The 24,370-nt window shown below is 37.8% G+C and overlaps 1 protein-coding gene across 4 annotated transcripts in view; it reads right to left on the bottom strand.

The window, feature by feature from the left end:
- The window catches only part of LOC146005387 (hemolymph lipopolysaccharide-binding protein-like), a 102,518-nt gene extending 79,574 nt beyond the window's left edge, over positions 1–22,944 (bottom strand). The window contains exon 1 of one of the 4 annotated variants that reach the window (XM_083144610.1): positions 22,851–22,944. The gene's annotated coding sequence lies outside the window, so the exon portion shown is untranslated. Of the gene's footprint in view, positions 1–22,846 lie in introns of all 4 variants that reach the window. The other 3 variants (XM_083144611.1, XM_083144618.1, XM_083144614.1) reach the window with 3 other exon arrangements.
- Between the last annotated feature and the right edge of the window lie 1,426 nt (positions 22,945–24,370).

The raw sequence follows: 24,370 nt of genomic DNA, 5'->3' as shown, positions 1-24,370 counted from the left end.
TATACAAGTGCTTCGATTTATTTCTTATTCAGTGCTCCACATTATTTACGGTGAAGGAAGGCTATTAGTTATCTATCATTCAATGTTAACACAAATTCATTATGTAATTTCGAGTCTCTTACCTTCAAACGGTGCAATGACTGTCTCGTGTAGACAAATACATCTTGTGTCGCAAGAGGCTCGTCACGCTCTGACGTAACGTATTAAATGAGTGTGTTTTGACGGCCGGCACCATGTGACGTCAGGTCTCTACATCAACAAATGCATGCGTAACGTTATGTCACGCTGATCGACTCACTTATTCAGCAGAAATAATGCATTGTGTTATATGTTCTTGTGTGTCAGTGGGTTTATAGTATATTCACTTTGGATGGGTTCATGGTTTTTACTTTATTATATTCATGTTTTGGGTATTTTTTATTTTATAATAAACGGTACCCCTATAAGATTGGATCAGACATAAAGACGAATTCAAAAAAGAATTCTTTTCCGGAGAGGAACATCGTAACGATCCGTAGTATCTTTTAATTATTATGGACAACGAACTCCAACTTCCAGTCATTCAACCAGCGTTTTCCAATCAGGAAATATTCAGAAACATCACAGGAATGCAGTGTCAGACAGCACTGAAGCTCTTCCTGGTCATCAACGGTATAAACATGCAAACGGACGAAATCCAGGAAGAGGCTACAGTCCTGGTTGTGCATTTGTTTAGTAAATTGAATTGCAATAAATGTCTGGGAGGCAGAGAGTTCGGGGTCAGTTCTAATTCAGTTATTGAGGAGCAAGTTACGATTGAATAGAGAGAGAGGAGGAGGTTCTAGGGAGAGTGTGTTAACGCGAGTCGCAAGTCAGACTCTACGTACAGTCACAAGCATAACCTCTCCCAGCAGATCTTCAGTTGGAGTACAGAGACAGGTATATCCTTACATTACCCATGCTGATCCAGTCTTTAGGGGGTGTGAAACTCAAGTGTCATGCGTTGCCATTCAAGTGTGTAAATTTAGTACCTCTAGCGCCTCACCATCAAGCTCACAACGAGCAGAGAGTGTTTTACCATCAAGGATGAATGATGATTAGTGAGCTACATTCCCAAAAGATCCCCCCCCCATACCTAAGGGTATGAGACGTGGATGGAGATGCTTAGGGCTTTCATCCATTTTTACGGAAATGAGATGAAAATTGGTGATAGACGTAGGATTTCACTTATGAAAATTTCAATTTTAGAGCATGAAAAGTGAAACCACACCTAAAAATTATCAGAATCAAGGTTTTATCAGTTTTATTTTAATATCAAAAGTATGCATTTTGAAGCACGGAATCTGGAAAGTTGCGCGCGGATTTATAATAAGTATTAAGTACCAGCGGGGAAAAATAGTGCAGTAAACAATGAGAGATGTCGAGTTCTAACTCGAGGATGAATCAAATGAAACCTATCGACCTCAAGTCAGGGTCGGTCACCCGCAAAATGTAAAAATGCGAAGGAACCTGCGCCCTAGCTCCGTCGCGGTTATCCGCGTCGGGCTGGCGATTTGGTATCAGGAGCGTCCGGCATTCCGCATTGCGGAAGGTTCGATGTTGGACTTTAGGGAGGCCCATTTTGCCAAAGATACGGCCGGCCCCGGAACGTCCGTGGACGTTTCCCTATCAATCCGCTCCTGGTAGCGCTGTGGTTCGTTCGCGAATCCGGTACCCTGGCTACGACAGAATTCCCACCCTGGGAAAATTTTTAACATTCCCAGAATTTTAATAATGTAGAAGAAAAGGCATTTAGATTCGATGGTTTCTTGCATTTACAGCTGTTTTAGAACGTAAATGGTAGGAATTTTTTTTATCATGATTTTTATGATTTTGGATACGAAAATTATCACAGCGTTGTTTATGAGGGTTAAAATAATGCAGTAAGCTACAGAAATTTTAAACATTTTTTTTTTAATATATCTAACGTTCCTGTGCATTTTGCTCAGATTGTGATTAGGCTTACCCTTAACATATTAATTAATTAAAAACGTGAATATTGAAGTTATATTATGAACGAGGAAAATAAATTAAAGTATGTTGACTCTGACCCAGTGGCACTATGGTGCAGTTTAACGAGTCATAGCAGAGAGTATGCTTATCTGAGTCAATATTTTGTTTTTGTTATTATTTTAATTGAAATTTCTTAAAAGTTCAATTTAAATTTGGTTTAAAACTGATCGTAACTTGTAAATGATTTAGAATGCTTGAACTATAACTGCTAAGATTATTTCAACGAGGATATTACATTTTTATAAATATATAGTTTTGGGAACGAATAAGGCCCCGAGGACCACTCATTTATATCCTTAATGACTGAAATCTCCTAGCACCTCATGAAGGGAGCTTAGATTAAGGAGATAGTCAAGTTTATACGAGATAGTCACTTGCCTTATGTTACCTTAACTTACGAATACATTTCCTCAATTTTAAATTCATGTTAATATGTAAAGAAACGTAACGCTAATTATATTCCTCGACACGCTGTACAATTTGGCGTACCGTGATTTAGGGTATAAACCGCCCGATTAATTAAAAGTTCTAGTTGAGAAGTAATACATGTATAAATAGGCTGTAGTGACGTGAAATGTCCGTACACAAATAAGCAGTAGTGACGTGAAACAGTCCGTACACATATACATATACTTATGCTTTAAGCACCACAGTTAGGCAAAGCCAACTTAATATGGATAACTAGAAGAGAATTAGGAGAGCACTTTACACGGCGTGGACGTTTCTCACATATTAACGAGATTTTTTTTGCTATTATATTTTTTTTTCTGTCCGAAATATTGTTTTGTTTGATAGTTGAATATTTATCCTTGGCATGTTATAGCTTCGAATGTTAAAAACTTTAAAATGTAGATTGTTTTAAATCTTAAAATATAAATATTGCAATTTTTGCACCACGTTACGGCATTTATTAATGTTAAACAGGTCTAATAATTTCAAATTTACTTGCGTAACATAATATTCATTTATAATAATCATGGCACTAATAATATTAAAGGTTAAGAGCAGACTTATTATTTAATAATGTGCTTTAGGCACAAAACCTTTTTAGCAGTAATAAAAATACTAGCCTAGCAAGAATTTTTTTTAGAGATACCTCAGAAGAAGGTAAACAATTATGGTTGCAAAGTTTTGTATCAAGCGCAAGTTATTGAGAATATTTATTTTATATGAATATGTATACGTCGACGTCAAAATTTTATTGCGCCCTAATAACAAGTATTTTCCTTCGGATATTGGGTCTAGACCAAAATCCTGGAAATCCATTTTGCTATCGCAGAATGATTATGGTTAAACCACAACGGTTTTAGTTTTAAGCTTTGCTACAATAATATGCTAAGCATATGTTAGAATGGATATAGATAATGATAGATTCTTAATTTTTAGTGATTTTAGCATAATATAAGGCATATTTATAGATTGATTATTTTATTTTTTGGATGGTCGACTTTAAATAAGCATCGTTTCCCGTGTAATTTTGTATTTAAGTACATTTTTACGACCACTTGCACACTATGAGTAACATAAGAGACTAAAATAATATATATTTTTTTTACACAGCAAAGTTTAAACAGGCTTCTACAAGTACATGTAACCAGTAGGGAAAATAAGCGCAAGGCGAAAAATAACATTATTCGTTTAGCTTTAAATACGTTTTCATATGTCCTTATAGTAATATGGTATTTTCATTTTAAATTCACGAGACTGGTTTTCTCATCAAAAGTAAATTAGAATAAGCAATACATTCAAGCAAAGTTACTAGCGACCAGTATTTTACAGCAAATCGTCATGTATTTTAAAAGTAATCGATAAACAAACTGGGCGTACATACGCAAACGAATCTAATTTCCTCATTGTCATTGTCAGTTAAACGCAGAAGCATGTTAAGGACATAGGCATTGATGTAGATGCATGCAATACATTATTGACGCAAAGGGTACATTTCAACGGCATCCGAGAAACACAGCAGCGGCCAGAGTTCAGTTACACGGCTTTACATATCTTGCGCTCTCGAAGAATTTTGCTAACGTAAGAATTTCCCCTCCGCACCTCTCCCGTTATGGAGATCAGGTAGCAGCCAGCAAAACCCCAGTCGAGGGAAACATGTAGACTTGAAACAGGAAAAGTTATCGTAAGCAGAAATGATGACGGCTAAATTCTTTACGCTGTAACAGGTTGCCAGATTCTTAGAATGTTGTCAAATAGTAACTCACACCTCAAATAGTAATTCAGAACAAGCAATAATGAATTAAACTCAATTAATCGAATAACGACATATATCATTGGTACTTTACGACAACAAAAATAAATTAAATTTCCGATTGCTTTATAAGCAATATCCTATTTTCTTTCTAGATTCTGGAATAAACGTGGTAGCTTTCACGAAGCTATTCTCATCATATTTCTTTTTATATTTTACCACTAGGAATTAGCTTTAGTCATATTTTAATGGGTATAATATAAGAGTTTATTACTACTTTAAGTATATTTCAATTGATAATGGCATTTTTAAATCATGAGTGGCAAAATATTATTCTTGAGTGTTGTACCAAAAAGATTGGATCAAAATAATCCTTTCCCGGAAAAAAATTCCTATCTTAAATCTACGCTAATATTGCCTTTACCTTAAACCTGTCTCAAATTCGAAATGCATCAGCTGTCGGCCAGCGAACAGCCAGTGTCAGCCGCAAGGGAAACAATTCGGCATTCCCAAACCCGAAAGGAAAATGTCGAACCAGGAACCACTAGCAGCGCGTCCAGTATCCTGACAGCATTCGCCAGCTTGGGAGCCAGAATGCTGAAACATGTTCCAGCTTTACTCTACAAGGGATCAAGGAAACTCTCCCCTTTTTAAGGCAATTCGTAAAGTACACCACGACGTGCCACGTTCCAGAGAATCTACACAGCCCCTCAAAATTGCCGTGCTACGTCTCGAACAAAATGTTCAATAAAATCTACAAGTCCAGCAGTAAAATTTTTTACAAACATAGACATGTTCCAGAGGGTAAACTACATGATTCCTCCACGAAAGTGTCATGCTACACTCCTAATATACATATTACTTGACACACTTCCATGTCATATACAACTCTACGAACTTACGTCTATTCTTCTTTACAAAGCCTCAAAAGAAGAATCGCCCAACGAAGTGTTATCAGTACAAGAAGTTTTCACACCAAATGTTCCAGTTTTTTCATTAAAGGGGTAAAATCATTGGTCCACCCCACGAAGTTCGTCTCAAAAACAAGCAGTACACTTAGTGATTATTCCTCCAGAAACATAGTTCTCCCATTCCGAGGACACATACGACCACACATTCCATTGGTCGTTACATGAGAAACTCAGCAGCAAAAGTGTATTTATCAATATTCCAGTGCAGAACAACTCTCATTGCCAGAAGAAATCACTTTTCTACCCTTAAGTTTGAACTTCCCCGAATTGTCCCTTCCCAAAGTGCAAGTACGAGAAACGCAAACAACAGAACTCTACAGGGAAGATGTTCATTCAGTGTGCATACAGTGACAGACAGAAGGAAATGTACAATCCGGGTTGCCTGACTTTCATCAGTACATTCCACACAAGTACAGTGTGGCAGACACGTAGTGGCACTGTACTCTCAGGTACAGTAAAATTCCACGAAGTATAGTCAATCTGAGCTGAACATCGTGTCTGGAATAAAGGATGTTTATCCTAAATGGACAATGTTACGATTCATTTGTTCATCGTACTTTAGGTGAACGACATCGAGGTCAACGATGTTGGACTTTTCACTCTCAGCGCGTGTTCAATGCATGTTTATGGAATTATCAATGAACAATTTTAATAGAAGAATAAAGACAACATTGATATGCATGGACAAAAGATGTAACAATTGCGATGCTTAAATATTATTTCTACGTGAATTATTAATTCATATGTTAAATATGAGTGTGTACATATTTCATATCAAAGGACGGAGTTGAATAAGTATATATTGTTAATATAAAAATAAAGACGATGATCCATTGATAATAATAATACAGGAAAACTATAGTGATACGTGCTACGATTATACAAGGTGGATAGAAAGTAATGGCAACACTGGTATAATTGGTACTTGACTGTATTGGCAGAGGAGCACGTGTTATATTCCTTCAATGTAATCGCCCCTCATCTCTACGACCTTCTGTCACACGTATGGAAGGCGTCGTACACCGTCAGCGCGTCCATCTTTGTCGATGTCCCGCAGTGACCGCCCTATAGCACGTATGATGGCTTCGCGCGTGTCGTAGTGCTTCACGCCTAATGGTTCCTTCATTTTGGCAAAAACGTCGTAATCACACGGTCTCATATACCTGAATACTGCGGATGTTCCAGTACCTCCCACTACCAGTTATGCAGGAGCACCGTTACAGTGTTCGCAGTGTGACACCTTGCATTGTCAAGCAGGATGATGGGATACCGTGCCGTCGCTTCCTTCTTAATGCGAGACGAAGGTGGTGTTGCAAGAAGGTGCAGAAGTAGGCTGCGTTGACCGTCTGCCTTAGAGACGTTGTTCTTCTTGCCTAAACATATTGTTAGGGCGCTTGCACTCTCGTCCTCTGCTTCAGAGCACTGCTGTTTTTGACTGAATAACATACAATCGCTCCCACTCACTGTACTTCCTCGTCTGACATTCCTTTATCAGCCACGAAACATTTGTGGCGCTGTGACTCACCCCTTTCACGGGACAGCAGTGTTGCCATTACTTTTTGCCAACCCTTGTATTTATGTGCGATAAAGTCAGTTCGCAATATTTAGCATACGTGTTGGCCCTAGTAACCAAAATTTACTAGCAACACAGGTGCAACGAATTATGTAGTTATACAAGTGCTTCGATTTATTTCTTATTCAGTGCTCCACATTATTTACGGTGAAGGAAGGCTATTAGTTATCTATCATTCAATGTTAACACAAATTCATTATGTAATTTCGAGTCTCTTACCTTCAAACGGTGCAATGACTGTCTCGTGTAGACAAATACATCTTGTGTCGCAAGAGGCTCGTCACGCTCTGACGTAACGTATTAAATGAGTGTGTTTTGACGGCCGGCACCATGTGACGTCAGGTCTCTACATCAACAAATGCATGCGTAACGTTATGTCACGCTGATCGACTCACTTATTCAGCAGAAATAATGCATTGTGTTATATGTTCTTGTGTGTCAGTGGGTTTATAGTATATTCACTTTGGATGGGTTCATGGTTTTTACTTTATTATATTCATGTTTTGGGTATTTTTTATTTTATAATAAACGGTACCCCTATAAGATTGGATCAGACATAAAGACGAATTCAAAAAAGAATTCTTTTCCGGAGAGGAACATCGTAACGATCCGTAGTATCTTTTAATTATTATGGACAACGAACTCCAACTTCCAGTCATTCAACCAGCGTTTTCCAATCAGGAAATATTCAGAAACATCACAGGAATGCAGTGTCAGACAGCACTGAAGCTCTTCCTGGTCATCAACGGTATAAACATGCAAACGGACGAAATCCAGGAAGAGGCTACAGTCCTGGTTGTGCATTTGTTTAGTAAATTGAATTGCAATAAATGTCTGGGAGGCAGAGAGTTCGGGGTCAGTTCTAATTCAGTTATTGAGGAGCAAGTTACGATTGAATAGAGAGAGAGGAGGAGGTTCTAGGGAGAGTGTGTTAACGCGAGTCGCAAGTCAGACTCTACGTACAGTCACAAGCATAACCTCTCCCAGCAGATCTTCAGTTGGAGTACAGAGACAGGTATATCCTTACATTACCCATGCTGATCCAGTCTTTAGGGGGTGTGAAACTCAAGTGTCATGCGTTGCCATTCAAGTGTGTAAATTTAGTACCTCTAGCGCCTCACCATCAAGCTCACAACGAGCAGAGAGTGTTTTACCATCAAGGATGAATGATGATTAGTGAGCTACATTCCCAAAAGATCCCCCCCCCATACCTAAGGGTATGAGACGTGGATGGAGATGCTTAGGGCTTTCATCCATTTTTACGGAAATGAGATGAAAATTGGTGATAGACGTAGGATTTCACTTATGAAAATTTCAATTTTAGAGCATGAAAAGTGAAACCACACCTAAAAATTATCAGAATCAAGGTTTTATCAGTTTTATTTTAATATCAAAAGTATGCATTTTGAAGCACGGAATCTGGAAAGTTGCGCGCGGATTTATAATAAGTATTAAGTACCAGCGGGGAAAAATAGTGCAGTAAACAATGAGAGATGTCGAGTTCTAACTCGAGGATGAATCAAATGAAACCTATCGACCTCAAGTCAGGGTCGGTCACCCGCAAAATGTAAAAATGCGAAGGAACCTGCGCCCTAGCTCCGTCGCGGTTATCCGCGTCGGGCTGGCGATTTGGTATCAGGAGCGTCCGGCATTCCGCATTGCGGAAGGTTCGATGTTGGACTTTAGGGAGGCCCATTTTGCCAAAGATACGGCCGGCCCCGGAACGTCCGTGGACGTTTCCCTATCAATCCGCTCCTGGTAGCGCTGTGGTTCGTTCGCGAATCCGGTACCCTGGCTACGACAGAATTCCCACCCTGGGAAAATTTTTAACATTCCCAGAATTTTAATAATGTAGAAGAAAAGGCATTTAGATTCGATGGTTTCTTGCATTTACAGCTGTTTTAGAACGTAAATGGTAGGAATTTTTTTTATCATGATTTTTATGATTTTGGATACGAAAATTATCACAGCGTTGTTTATGAGGGTTAAAATAATGCAGTAAGCTACAGAAATTTTAAACATTTTTTTTTTAATATATCTAACGTTCCTGTGCATTTTGCTCAGATTGTGATTAGGCTTACCCTTAACATATTAATTAATTAAAAACGTGAATATTGAAGTTATATTATGAACGAGGAAAATAAATTAAAGTATGTTGACTCTGACCCAGTGGCACTATGGTGCAGTTTAACGAGTCATAGCAGAGAGTATGCTTATCTGAGTCAATATTTTGTTTTTGTTATTATTTTAATTGAAATTTCTTAAAAGTTCAATTTAAATTTGGTTTAAAACTGATCGTAACTTGTAAATGATTTAGAATGCTTGAACTATAACTGCTAAGATTATTTCAACGAGGATATTACATTTTTATAAATATATAGTTTTGGGAACGAATAAGGCCCCGAGGACCACTCATTTATATCCTTAATGACTGAAATCTCCTAGCACCTCATGAAGGGAGCTTAGATTAAGGAGATAGTCAAGTTTATACGAGATAGTCACTTGCCTTATGTTACCTTAACTTACGAATACATTTCCTCAATTTTAAATTCATGTTAATATGTAAAGAAACGAAACGCTAATTATATTCCTCGACACGCTGTACAATTTGGCGTACCGTGATTTAGGGTATAAACCGCCCGATTAATTAAAAGTTCTAGTTGAGAAGTAATACATGTATAAATAGGCTGTAGTGACGTGAAATGTCCGTACACAAATAAGCAGTAGTGACGTGAAACAGTCCGTACACATATACATATACTTATGCTTTAAGCACCACAGTTAGGCAAAGCCAACTTAATATGGATAACTAGAAGAGAATTAGGAGAGCACTTTACACGGCGTGGACGTTTCTCACATATTAACGAGATTTTTTTTGCTATTATATTTTTTTTTTCTGTCCGAAATATTGTTTTGTTTGATAGTTGAATATTTATCCTTGGCATGTTATAGCTTCGAATGTTAAAAACTTTAAAATGTAGATTGTTTTAAATCTTAAAATATAAATATTGCAATTTTTGCACCACGTTACGGCATTTATTAATGTTAAACAGGTCTAATAATTTCAAATTTACTTGCGTAACATAATATTCATTTATAATAATCATGGCACTAATAATATTAAAGGTTAAGAGCAGACTTATTATTTAATAATGTGCTTTAGGCACAAAACCTTTTTAGCAGTAATAAAAATACTAGCCTAGCAAGAATTTTTTTTAGAGATACCTCAGAAGAAGGTAAACAATTATGGTTGCAAAGTTTTGTATCAAGCGCAAGTTATTGAGAATATTTATTTTATATGAATATGTATACGTCGACGTCAAAATTTTATTGCGCCCTAATAACAAGTATTTTCCTTCGGATATTGGGTCTAGACCAAAATCCTGGAAATCCATTTTGCTATCGCAGAATGATTATGGTTAAACCACAACGGTTTTAGTTTTAAGCTTTGCTACAATAATATGCTAAGCATATGTTAGAATGGATATAGATAATGATAGATTCTTAATTTTTAGTGATTTTAGCATAATATAAGGCATATTTATAGATTGATTATTTTATTTTTTGGATGGTCGACTTTAAATAAGCATCGTTTCCCGTGTAATTTTGTATTTAAGTACATTTTTACGACCACTTGCACACTATGAGTAACATAAGAGACTAAAATAATATATATTTTTTTTACACAGCAAAGTTTAAACAGGCTTCTACAAGTACATGTAACCAGTAGGGAAAATAAGCGCAAGGCGAAAAATAACATTATTCGTTTAGCTTTAAATACGTTTTCATATGTCCTTATAGTAATATGGTATTTTCATTTTAAATTCACGAGACTGGTTTTCTCATCAAAAGTAAATTAGAATAAGCAATACATTCAAGCAAAGTTACTAGCGACCAGTATTTTACAGCAAATCGTCATGTATTTTAAAAGTAATCGATAAACAAACTGGGCGTACATACGCAAACGAATCTAATTTCCTCATTGTCATTGTCAGTTAAACGCAGAAGCATGTTAAGGACATAGGCATTGATGTAGATGCATGCAATACATTATTGACGCAAAGGGTACATTTCAACGGCATCCGAGAAACACAGCAGCGGCCAGAGTTCAGTTACACGGCTTTACATATCTTGCGCTCTCGAAGAATTTTGCTAACGTAAGAATTTCCCCTCCGCACCTCTCCCGTTATGGAGATCAGGTAGCAGCCAGCAAAACCCCAGTCGAGGGAAACATGTAGACTTGAAACAGGAAAATTATCGTAAGCAGAAATGATGACGGCTAAATTCTTTACGCTGTAACAGGTTGCCAGATTCTTAGAATGTTGTCAAATAGTAACTCACACCTCAAATAGTAATTCAGAACAAGCAATAATGAATTAAACTCAATTAATCGAATAACGACATATATCATTGGTACTTTACGACAACAAAAATAAATTAAATTTCCGATTGCTTTATAAGCAATATCCTATTTTCTTTCTAGATTCTGGAATAAACGTGGTAGCTTTCACGAAGCTATTCTCATCATATTTCTTTTTATATTTTACCACTAGGAATTAGCTTTAGTCATATTTTAATGGGTATAATATAAGAGTTTATTACTACTTTAAGTATATTTCAATTGATAATGGCATTTTTAAATCATGAGTGGCAAAATATTATTCTTGAGTGTTGTACCAAAAAGATTGGATCAAAATAATCCTTTCCCGGAAAAAAATTCCTATCTTAAATCTACGCTAATATTGCCTTTACCTTAAACCTGTCTCAAATTCGAAATGCATCAGCTGTCGGCCAGCGAACAGCCAGTGTCAGCCGCAAGGGAAACAATTCGGCATTCCCAAACCCGAAAGGAAAATGTCGAACCAGGAACCACTAGCAGCGCGTCCAGTATCCTGACAGCATTCGCCAGCTTGGGAGCCAGAATGCTGAAACATGTTCCAGCTTTACTCTACAAGGGATCAAGGAAACTCTCCCCTTTTTAAGGCAATTCGTAAAGTACACCACGACGTGCCACGTTCCAGAGAATCTACACAGCCCCTCAAAATTGCCGTGCTACGTCTCGAACAAAATGTTCAATAAAATCTACAAGTCCAGCAGTAAAATTTTTTACAAACATAGACATGTTCCAGAGGGTAAACTACATGATTCCTCCACGAAAGTGTCATGCTACACTCCTAATATACATATTACTTGACACACTTCCATGTCATATACAACTCTACGAACTTACGTCTATTCTTCTTTACAAAGCCTCAAAAGAAGAATCGCCCAACGAAGTGTTATCAGTACAAGAAGTTTTCACACCAAATGTTCCAGTTTTTTCATTAAAGGGGTAAAATCATTGGTCCACCCCACGAAGTTCGTCTCAAAAACAAGCAGTACACTTAGTGATTATTCCTCCAGAAACATAGTTCTCCCATTCCGAGGACACATACGACCACACATTCCATTGGTCGTTACATGAGAAACTCAGCAGCAAAAGTGTATTTATCAATATTCCAGTGCAGAACAACTCTCATTGCCAGAAGAAATCACTTTTCTACCCTTAAGTTTGAACTTCCCCGAATTGTCCCTTCCCAAAGTGCAAGTACGAGAAACGCAAACAACAGAACTCTACAGGGAAGATGTTCATTCAGTGTGCATACAGTGACAGACAGAAGGAAATGTACAATCCGGGTTGCCTGACTTTCATCAGTACATTCCACACAAGTACAGTGTGGCAGACACGTAGTGGCACTGTACTCTCAGGTACAGTAAAATTCCACGAAGTATAGTCAATCTGAGCTGAACATCGTGTCTGGAATAAAGGATGTTTATCCTAAATGGACAATGTTACGATTCATTTGTTCATCGTACTTTAGGTGAACGACATCGAGGTCAACGATGTTGGACTTTTCACTCTCAGCGCGTGTTCAATGCATGTTTATGGAATTATCAATGAACAATTTTAATAGAAGAATAAAGACAACATTGATATGCATGGACAAAAGATGTAACAATTGCGATGCTTAAATATTATTTCTACGTGAATTATTAATTCATATGTTAAATATGAGTGTGTACATATTTCATATCAAAGGACGGAGTTGAATAAGTATATATTGTTAATATAAAAATAAAGACGATGATCCATTGATAATAATAATACAGGAAAACTATAGTGATACGTGCTACGATTATACAAGGTGGATAGAAAGTAATGGCAACACTGGTATAATTGGTACTTGACTGTATTGGCAGAGGAGCACGTGTTATATTCCTTCAATGTAATCGCCCCTCATCTCTACGACCTTCTGTCACACGTATGGAAGGCGTCGTACACCGTCAGCGCGTCCATCTTTGTCGATGTCCCGCAGTGACCGCCCTATAGCACGTATGATGGCTTCGCGCGTGTCGTAGTGCTTCACGCCTAATGGTTCCTTCATTTTGGCAAAAACGTCGTAATCACACGGTCTCATATACCTGAATACTGCGGATGTTCCAGTACCTCCCACTACCAGTTATGCAGGAGCACCGTTACAGTGTTCGCAGTGTGACACCTTGCATTGTCAAGCAGGATGATGGGATACCGTGCCGTCGCTTCCTTCTTAATGCGAGACGAAGGTGGTGTTGCAAGAAGGTGCAGAAGTAGGCTGCGTTGACCGTCTGCCTTAGAGACGTTGTTCTTCTTGCCTAAACATATTGTTAGGGCGCTTGCACTCTCGTCCTCTGCTTCAGAGCACTGCTGTTTTTGACTGAATAACATACAATCGCTCCCACTCACTATACTTCCTCGTCTGACATTCCTTTATCAGCCACGAAACATTTGTGGCGCTGTGACTCACCCCTTTCACGGGACAGCAGTGTTGCCATTACTTTTTGCCAACCCTTGTATTTATGTGCGATAAAGTCAGTTCGCAATATTTAGCATACGTGTTGGCCCTAGTAACCAAAATTTACTAGCAACACAGGTGCAACGAATTATGTAGTTATACAAGTGCTTCGATTTATTTCTTATTCAGTGCTCCACATTATTTACGGTGAAGGAAGGCTATTAGTTATCTATCATTCAATGTTAACACAAATTCATTATGTAATTTCGAGTCTCTTACCTTCAAACGGTGCAATGACTGTCTCGTGTAGACAAATACATCTTGTGTCGCAAGAGGCTCGTCACGCTCTGACGTAACGTATTAAATGAGTGTGTTTTGACGGCCGGCACCATGTGACGTCAGGTCTCTACATCAACAAATGCATGCGTAACGTTATGTCACGCTGATCGACTCACTTATTCAGCAGAAATAATGCATTGTGTTATATGTTCTTGTGTGTCAGTGGGTTTATAGTATATTCACTTTGGATGGGTTCATGGTTTTTACTTTATTATATTCATGTTTTGGGTATTTTTTATTTTATAATAAACGGTACCCCTATAAGATTGGATCAGACATAAAGACGAATTCAAAAAAGAATTCTTTTCCGGAGAGGAACATCGTAACGATCCGTAGTATCTTTTAATTATTATGGACAACGAACTCCAACTTCCAGTCATTCAACCAGCGTTTTCCAATCAGGAAATATTCAGAAACATCACAGGAATGCAGTGTCAGACAGCACTGAAGCTCTTCCTGGTCATCAACGGTATAAACATGCAAACGGACGAAATCCAGGAAGAGGCTACAGTCCTGGTTGTGCATTTGTTTAGTAAATTGAATTGCAATAAATGTCTGGGAGGCAGAGAGTTCGGGGTCAGTTCTAATTCAGTTATTGAGGAGCAAGTTACGATTGAATAGAGAGAGAGGAGGAGGTTCTAGGGAGAGTGTGTTAACGCGAGTCGCAAGTCAGACTCTACGTACAGTCACAAGCATAACCTCTCCCAGCAGATCTTCAGTTGGAGTACAGAGACAGGTATATCCTTACATTACCCATGCTGATCCAGTCTTTAGGGGGTGTGAAACTCAAGTGTCATGCGTTGCCATTCAAGTGTGTAAATTTAGTACCTCTAGCGCCTCACCATCAAGCTCACAACGAGCAGAGAGTGTTTTACCATCAAGGATGAATGATGATTAGTGAGCTACATTCCCAAAAGATCCCCCCCCATACCTAAGGGTATGAGACGTGGATGGAGATGCTTAGGGCTTTCATCCATTTTTACGGAAATGAGATGAAAATTGGTGATAGACGTAGGATTTCACTTATGAAAATTTCAATTTTAGAGCATGAAAAGTGAAACCACACCTAAAAATTATCAGAATCAAGGTTTTATCAGTTTTATTTTAATATCAAAAGTATGCATTTTGAAGCACGGAATCTGGAAAGTTGCGCGCGGATTTATAATAAGTATTAAGTACCAGCGGGGAAAAATAGTGCAGTAAACAATGAGAGATGTCGAGTTCTAACTCGAGGATGAATCAAATGAAACCTATCGACCTCAAGTCAGGGTCGGTCACCCGCAAAATGTAAAAATGCGAAGGAACCTGCGCCCTAGCTCCGTCGCGGTTATCCGCGTCGGGCTGGCGATTTGGTATCAGGAGCGTCCGGCATTCCGCATTGCGGAAGGTTCGATGTTGGACTTTAGGGAGGCCCATTTTGCCAAAGATACGGCCGGCCCCGGAACGTCCGTGGACGTTTCCCTATCAATCCGCTCCTGGTAGCGCTGTGGTTCGTTCGCGAATCCGGTACCCTGGCTACGACAGAATTCCCACCCTGGGAAAATTTTTAACATTCCCAGAATTTTAATAATGTAGAAGAAAAGGCATTTAGATTCGATGGTTTCTTGCATTTACAGCTGTTTTAGAACGTAAATGGTAGGAATTTTTTTTATCATGATTTTTATGATTTTGGATACGAAAATTATCACAGCGTTGTTTATGAGGGTTAAAATAATGCAGTAAGCTACAGAAATTTTAAACATTTTTTTTTTAATATATCTAACGTTCCTGTGCATTTTGCTCAGATTGTGATTAGGCTTACCCTTAACATATTAATTAATTAAAAACGTGAATATTGAAGTTATATTATGAACGAGGAAAATAAATTAAAGTATGTTGACTCTGACCCAGTGGCACTATGGTGCAGTTTAACGAGTCATAGCAGAGAGTATGCTTATCTGAGTCAATATTTTGTTTTTGTTATTATTTTAATTGAAATTTCTTAAAAGTTCAATTTAAATTTGGTTTAAAACTGATCGTAACTTGTAAATGATTTAGAATGCTTGAACTATAACTGCTAAGATTATTTCAACGAGGATATTACATTTTTATAAATATATAGTTTTGGGAACGAATAAGGCCCCGAGGACCACTCATTTATATCCTTAATGACTGAAATCTCCTAGCACCTCATGAAGGGAGCTTAGATTAAGGAGATAGTCAAGTTTATACGAGATAGTCACTTGCCTTATGTTACCTTAACTTACGAATACATTTCCTCAATTTTAAATTCATGTTAATATGTAAAGAAACGAAACGCTAATTATATTCCTCGACACGCTGTACAATTTGGCGTACCGTGATTTAGGGTATAAACCGCCCGATTAATTAAAAGTTCTAGTTGAGAAGTAATACATGTATAAATAGGCTGTAGTGACGTGAAATGTCCGTACACAAATAAGCAGTAGTGACGTGAAACAGTCCGTACACATATACATATACTTATGCTTTAAGCACCACAGTTAGGCAAAGCCAACTTAATATGGATAACTAGAAGAGAATTAGGAGAGCACTTTACACGGCGTGGACGTTTCTCACATATTAACGAGATTTTTTTTGCTATTATATTTTTTTTTTCTGTCCGAAATATTGTTTTGTTTGATAGTTGAATATTTATCCTTGGCATGTTATAGCTTCGAATGTTAAAAACTTTAAAATGTAGATTGTTTTAAATCTTAAAATATAAATATTGCAATTTTTGCACCACGTTACGGCATTTATTAATGTTAAACAGGTCTAATAATTTCAAATTTACTTGCGTAACATAATATTCATTTATAATAATCATGGCACTAATAATATTAAAGGTTAAGAGCAGACTTATTATTTAATAATGTGCTTTAGGCACAAAACCTTTTTAGCAGTAATAAAAATACTAGCCTAGCAAGAATTTTTTTTAGAGATACCTCAGAAGAAGGTAAACAATTATGGTTGCAAAGTTTTGTATCAAGCGCAAGTTATTGAGAATATTTATTTTATATGAATATGTATACGTCGACGTCAAAATTTTATTGCGCCCTAATAACAAGTATTTTCCTTCGGATATTGCGTCTAGACCAAAATCCTGGAAATCCATTTTGCTATCGCAGAATGATTATGGTTAAACCACAACGGTTTTAGTTTTAAGCTTTGCTACAATAATATGCTAAGCATATGTTAGAATGGATATAGATAATGATAGATTCTTAATTTTTAGTGATTTTAGCATAATATAAGGCATATTTATAGATTGATTATTTTATTTTTTGGATGGTCGACTTTAAATAAGCATCGTTTCCCGTGTAATTTTGTATTTAAGTACATTTTTACGACCACTTGCACACTATGAGTAACATAAGAGACTAAAATAATATATATTTTTTTACACAGCAAAGTTTAAACAGGCTTCTACAAGTACATGTAACCAGTAGGGAAAATAAGCGCAAGGCGAAAAATAACATTATTCGTTTAGCTTTAAATACGTTTTCATATGTCCTTATAGTAATATGGTATTTTCATTTTAAATTCACGAGACTGGTTTTCTCATCAAAAGTAAATTAGAATAAGCAATACATTCAAGCAAAGTTACTAGCGACCAGTATTTTACAGCAAATCGTCATGTATTTTAAAAGTAATCGATAAACAAACTGGGCGTACATACGCAAACGAATCTAATTTCCTCATTGTCATTGTCAGTTAAACGCAGAAGCATGTTAAGGACATAGGCATTGATGTAGATGCATGCAATACATTATTGACGCAAAGGGTACATTTCAACGGCATCCGAGAAACACAGCAGCGGCCAGAGTTCAGTTACACGGCTTTACATATCTTGCGCTCTCGAAGAATTTTGCTAACGTAAGAATTTCCCCTCCGCACCTCTCCCGTTATGGAGATCAGGTAGCAGCCAGCAAAACCCCAGTCGAGGGAAACATGTAGACTTGAAACAGGAAAATTATCGTAAGCAGAAATGATGACGGCTAAATTCTTTACGCTGTAACAGGTTGCCAGATTCTTAGAATGTTGTCAAATAGTAACTCACACCTCAAATAGTAATTCAGAACAAGCAATAATGAATTAAACTCAATTAATCGAATAACGACATATATCATTGGTACTTTACGACAACAAAAATAAATTAAATTTCCGATTGCTTTATAAGCAATATCCTATTTTCTTTCTAGATTCTGGAATAAACGTGGTAGCTTTCACGAAGCTATTCTCATCATATTTCTTTTTATATTTTACCACTAGGAATTAGCTTTAGTCATATTTTAATGGGTATAATATAAGAGTTTATTACTACTTTAAGTATATTTCAATTGATAATGGCATTTTTAAATCATGAGTGGCAAAATATTATTCTTGAGTGTTGTACCAAAAAGATTGGATCAAAATAATCCTTTCCCGGAAAAAAATTCCTATCTTAAATCTACGCTAATATTGCCTTTACCTTAAACCTGTCTCAAATTCGAAATGCATTAGCTGTCGGCCAGCGAACAGCCAGTGTCAGCCGCAAGGGAAACAATTCGGCATTCCCAAACCCGAAAGGAAAATGTCGAACCAGGAACCACTAGCAGCGCGTCCAGTATCCTGACAGCATTCGCCAGCTTGGGAGCCAGAATGCTGAAACATGTTCCAGCTTTACTCTACAAGGGATCAAGGAAACTCTCCCCTTTTTAAGGCAATTCGTAAAGTACACCACGACGTGCCACGTTCCAGAGAATCTACACAGCCCCTCAAAATTGCCGTGCTACGTCTCGAACAAAATGTTCAATAAAATCTACAAGTCCAGCAGTAAAATTTTTTACAAACATAGACATGTTCCAGAGGGTAAACTACATGATTCCTCCACGAAAGTGTCATGCTACACTCCTAATATACATATTACTTGACACACTTCCATGTCATATACAACTCTACGAACTTACGTCTATTCTTCTTTACAAAGCCTCAAAAGAAGAATCGCCCAACGAAGTGTTATCAGTACAAGAAGTTTTCACACCAAATGTTCCAGTTTTTTCATTAAAGGGGTAAAATCATTGGTCCACCCCACGAAGTTCGTCTCAAAAACAAGCAGTACACTTAGTGATTATTCCTCCAGAAACATAGTTCTCCCATTCCGAGGACACATACGACCACACATTCCATTGGTCGTTACATGAGAAACTCAGCAGCAAAAGTGTATTTATCAATATTCCAGTGCAGAACAACTCTCATTGCCAGAAGAAATCACTTTTCTACCCTTAAGTTTGAACTTCCCCGAATTGTCCCTTCCCAAAGTGCAAGTACGAGAAACGCAAACAACAGAACTCTACAGGGAAGATGTTCATTCAGTGTGCATACAGTGACAGACAGAAGGAAATGTACAATCCGGGTTGCCTGACTTTCATCAGTACATTCCACACAAGTACAGTGTGGCAGACACGTAGTGGCACTGTACTCTCAGGTACAGTAAAATTCCACGAAGTATAGTCAATCTGAGCTGAACATCGTGTCTGGAATAAAGGATGTTTATCCTAAATGGACAATGTTACGATTCATTTGTTCATCGTACTTTAGGTGAACGACATCGAGGTCAACGATGTTGGACTTTTCACTCTCAGCGCGTGTTCAATGCATGTTTATGGAATTATCAATGAACAATTTTAATAGAAGAATAAAGACAACATTGATATGCATGGACAAAAGATGTAACAATTGCGATGCTTAAATATTATTTCTACGTGAATTATTAATTCATATGTTAAATATGAGTGTGTACATATTTCATATCAAAGGACGGAGTTGAATAAGTATATATTGTTAATATAAAAATAAAGACGATGATCCATTGATAATAATAATACAGGAAAACTATAGTGATACGTGCTACGATTATACAAGGTGGATAGAAAGTAATGGCAACACTGGTATAATTGGTACTTGACTGTATTGGCAGAGGAGCACGTGTTATATTCCTTCAATGTAATCGCCCCTCATCTCTACGACCTTCTGTCACACGTATGGAAGGCGTCGTACACCGTCAGCGCGTCCATCTTTGTCGATGTCCCGCAGTGACCGCCCTATAGCACGTATGATGGCTTCGCGCGTGTCGTAGTGCTTCACGCCTAATGGTTCCTTCATTTTGGCAAAAACGTCGTAATCACACGGTCTCATATACCTGAATACTGCGGATGTTCCAGTACCTCCCACTACCAGTTATGCAGGAGCACCGTTACAGTGTTCGCAGTGTGACACCTTGCATTGTCAAGCAGGATGATGGGATACCGTGCCGTCGCTTCCTTCTTAATGCGAGACGAAGGTGGTGTTGCAAGAAGGTGCAGAAGTAGGCTGCGTTGACCGTCTGCCTTAGAGACGTTGTTCTTCTTGCCTAAACATATTGTTAGGGCGCTTGCACTCTCGTCCTCTGCTTCAGAGCACTGCTGTTTTTGACTGAATAACATACAATCGCTCCCACTCACTATACTTCCTCGTCTGACATTCCTTTATCAGCCACGAAACATTTGTGGCGCTGTGACTCACCCCTTTCACGGGACAGCAGTGTTGCCATTACTTTTTGCCAACCCTTGTATTTATGTGCGATAAAGTCAGTTCGCAATATTTAGCATACGTGTTGGCCCTAGTAACCAAAATTTACTAGCAACACAGGTGCAACGAATTATGTAGTTATACAAGTGCTTCGATTTATTTCTTATTCAGTGCTCCACATTATTTACGGTGAAGGAAGGCTATTAGTTATCTATCATTCAATGTTAACACAAATTCATTATGTAATTTCGAGTCTCTTACCTTCAAACGGTGCAATGACTGTCTCGTGTAGACAAATACATCTTGTGTCGCAAGAGGCTCGTCACGCTCTGACGTAACGTATTAAATGAGTGTGTTTTGACGGCCGGCACCATGTGACGTCAGGTCTCTACATCAACAAATGCATGCGTAACGTTATGTCACGCTGATCGACTCACTTATTCAGCAGAAATAATGCATTGTGTTATATGTTCTTGTGTGTCAGTGGGTTTATAGTATATTCACTTTGGATGGGTTCATGGTTTTTACTTTATTATATTCATGTTTTGGGTATTTTTTATTTTATAATAAACGGTACCCCTATAAGATTGGATCAGACATAAAGACGAATTCAAAAAAGAATTCTTTTCCGGAGAGGAACATCGTAACGATCCGTAGTATCTTTTAATTATTATGGACAACGAACTCCAACTTCCAGTCATTCAACCAGCGTTTTCCAATCAGGAAATATTCAGAAACATCACAGGAATGCAGTGTCAGACAGCACTGAAGCTCTTCCTGGTCATCAACGGTATAAACATGCAAACGGACGAAATCCAGGAAGAGGCTACAGTCCTGGTTGTGCATTTGTTTAGTAAATTGAATTGCAATAAATGTCTGGGAGACAGAGAGTTCGGGGGTCAGTTCGAATTCAGTTATTGAGGAGCAAGTTACGATTGAATAGAGAGAGAGGAGGAGGTTCTAGGGAGAGTGTGTTAACGCGAGTCGCAAGTCAGACTCTACGTACAGTCACAAGCATAACCTCTCCCAGCAGATCTTCAGTTGGAGTACAGAGACAGGTATATCCTTACATTACCCATGCTGATCCAGTCTTTAGGGGGTGTGAAACTCAAGTGTCATGCGTTGCCATTCAAGTGTGTAAATTTAGTACCTCTAGCGCCTTACCATCAAGCTCACCACGAGCAGAGAGTGCTTTACCATCAAGGATGAGCTACATTCCCAAAAGATCCCCCCATACCTAAGGGTATGAGACGATATATTTTACACAAACTATTTTGGGCTCAGAGAAAACATTCATTTGTGCTGGGCTCTCTTGAAAATAACGACGTGCGAGAATTTGCATAGACATTTTCGTTTTTGGTTGTGTCTTTTCTACAAGAACAATTGCAATTTCCCAGACTTACCAAATTATTAGAATTAAGGGAGAAATACTTTCCTCCGATGCTGTCACTTCGCTACGTTGACGACAACTATCGATCCTACTGAGGTGTGTGTACGTAACTCTTTGTGAAATGGTTACTTACACAAACTTGGGTTAACTTGGCAAATAAACTGATTTGAGAAGATACGCTCATCTATACAAAATTTCGTCTTCTTAGCAAATATTTAGAGAAAACTTACATTTGTGCTGGGATATCTTCAAAATAACAAAAAATATGCATAATAAAACTTTACAAAATATTTCTTCAGGCGACGTGCGAGAATTTACATAAGCTTAGAAATAATTAATGTAAAAAAATAAGTCGTCCGGCAATATAAAATTTACACTTTCGTGAAAAATTGTCAGTTAATTCATGTCGAAATTTGAAACCGTACGGAACCTTTCGCATAGAACCAGACGTGGAAATAGCAAACAGCGAGACGGCTAAGCCAATTTCGATCTACGACTATTTTCGCGGACGTTTAGACGATCTCACCTTTGACACTTCGCTACCAAAATATATTTTTGCGACAAAAGGTTTCTCGTATAAAGAAACACCTAATAATCCGAAACTGTTTGTGGAATGGTTACTCACACAGACTTGGTTACACTTGACAAATAAACTAATTCGTGAAGGTACGCTCACCTATACAGAACTTCGTCGTCTTAGCGAATCCCTATGGAACGACTATCGTTTGCACAATATATTTTACACAAACTATCTTGGGTACACGGAACACATACGCTTGTGCTGGGTTCTCTTCAAAATAACAAAAAATATGTATGATCAAACTTCACAAAATATTTCTCCGAACGACGTGCGAGCTTTTGCATACACATTTTCGTTTTTGGTTGTGTCTTTTCTTCAAGACCAATTGCATTAGAATTAAGAGAAATAAATACAATCCTCCGATACTGTTATTCTACACTGTTAACAATTAAAATACATACTTACGCTCGTATCAGCAAAATACGAAACACACGCACCTGACAGCAATCAAACCTGTACTGAAAATTTATAACACAGCATACTGCATATATCACTCTTACGAGCGTGTGCACGTGTGTGCATGTATGCCTATTCATATAACTTTGAAGGACGACTTCCGTTCACAATTTTTTTTGTTCTACTGACCTGTTTGCCCTTGTGGATACAATAGGCTTAGAAATATTCTCGAAACATTAATATTTTATATCATCCGGCAATATAAGTAAGTTCCGTGTATATCAATGCAAAGGATTTACGCTGCATGAATCTGCCGAAAAGCCCTGTGGATATCGTAACACGCCCGTATTAGTGTTGCTCACGGGACGGGACAAAACCTTTTGAAATTCGAGACGGGACGAGATGGAATGCCTGTCTCGTCTCGTTTTCGAGACGAGACACGAGACGGGACGGGACGGCTTTTGAAAAGTCTCGTCTCGTCTCGAATGTCTCGAAAAAAACAACAATATATTTAATCAGTTGTAAATACTTGTTTGCTTGGAATAAAGTATTTCAATTATAAACGTTGATAAGCGTGTATTAAGTCAAAAGAAGACTATTCTGGAGCGAGTAATGAATGAATTGAATACCTAAACTTATTTTCTATACTCTTTCGAAACACAGCGTTACTACCAATTTTTTTTTTCAATTTATTCCAGATTAATAATTTTATGTTACGATGGCACTCCAGATACTAAAACAATTCTGAATAACATCAAGTAAAAGGTCAGGTAGAGAAGGTGGAAGGAGGGGCCAAAACATCGTGAAGGATCTGAGTCCGATATTTATCTTGTAAACATAGTCTCAGCTCTATAGGTTGGAAAGATAAACGGACCGACGGATAGGGTTTATTATTATTATTATTTAATTTTTACATAAAAGGGTCTACAGAAGTGAATGTTATTAGGAAGTAGGAAAAACATTGTATAAGTATTTATTGCTCATCTCCTGCGCGAGCCATCGGCTGTGCGCACTACATCTATTCTTATTGCATAACTGTGATTCCCTACAGACTACACTATCCGTTACATTCCGTATAGATGTTAACATAGCAGTTTTGGTAAATTAACACTTATTCCTCTTCCTTATCCCGTCTCTTTACAGCACTTCTTTTCCCCCTAAATGTTTGTAAATACACCCCAACTTTTTCCAATAGTCCCATGCTCCCTTGCACTACAATTGATTCGAACACTCTTTCCAAGCTTATGTTGCGTAGCTTCTCCTAATGCAGAACGCGCGTGTCCTGACATAAGAATAAATGTTCTGGCCCATCATCACCATTGCATAATACGCATTTATATTCCCTTCCTCGTTTTTTTACTGTATTGTGTCTCCATCCCCAAGCCTCATCCATGCCAACCACGTTCTTGCAACCATGCTCACCTGTTTGATGTACGCTACTTGTCCCCTTCTTTGGAGTTCGAGCGATCTCTTAGTTTCACATTCCGCCATTATTTCCTGCCTATCTATATCCTCTAATCTTTGTTTCA

The sequence above is a fragment of the Lepisma saccharinum genome, chromosome 23 (assembly GCF_977018435.1).
Source record: "Lepisma saccharinum chromosome 23, izLepSacc3.1, whole genome shotgun sequence".
In the NCBI taxonomy this organism is placed as follows: Eukaryota; Metazoa; Arthropoda; class Insecta; order Zygentoma; family Lepismatidae; genus Lepisma; species Lepisma saccharinum.
This window is presented reverse-complemented; position numbering and strand designations above follow the sequence as displayed.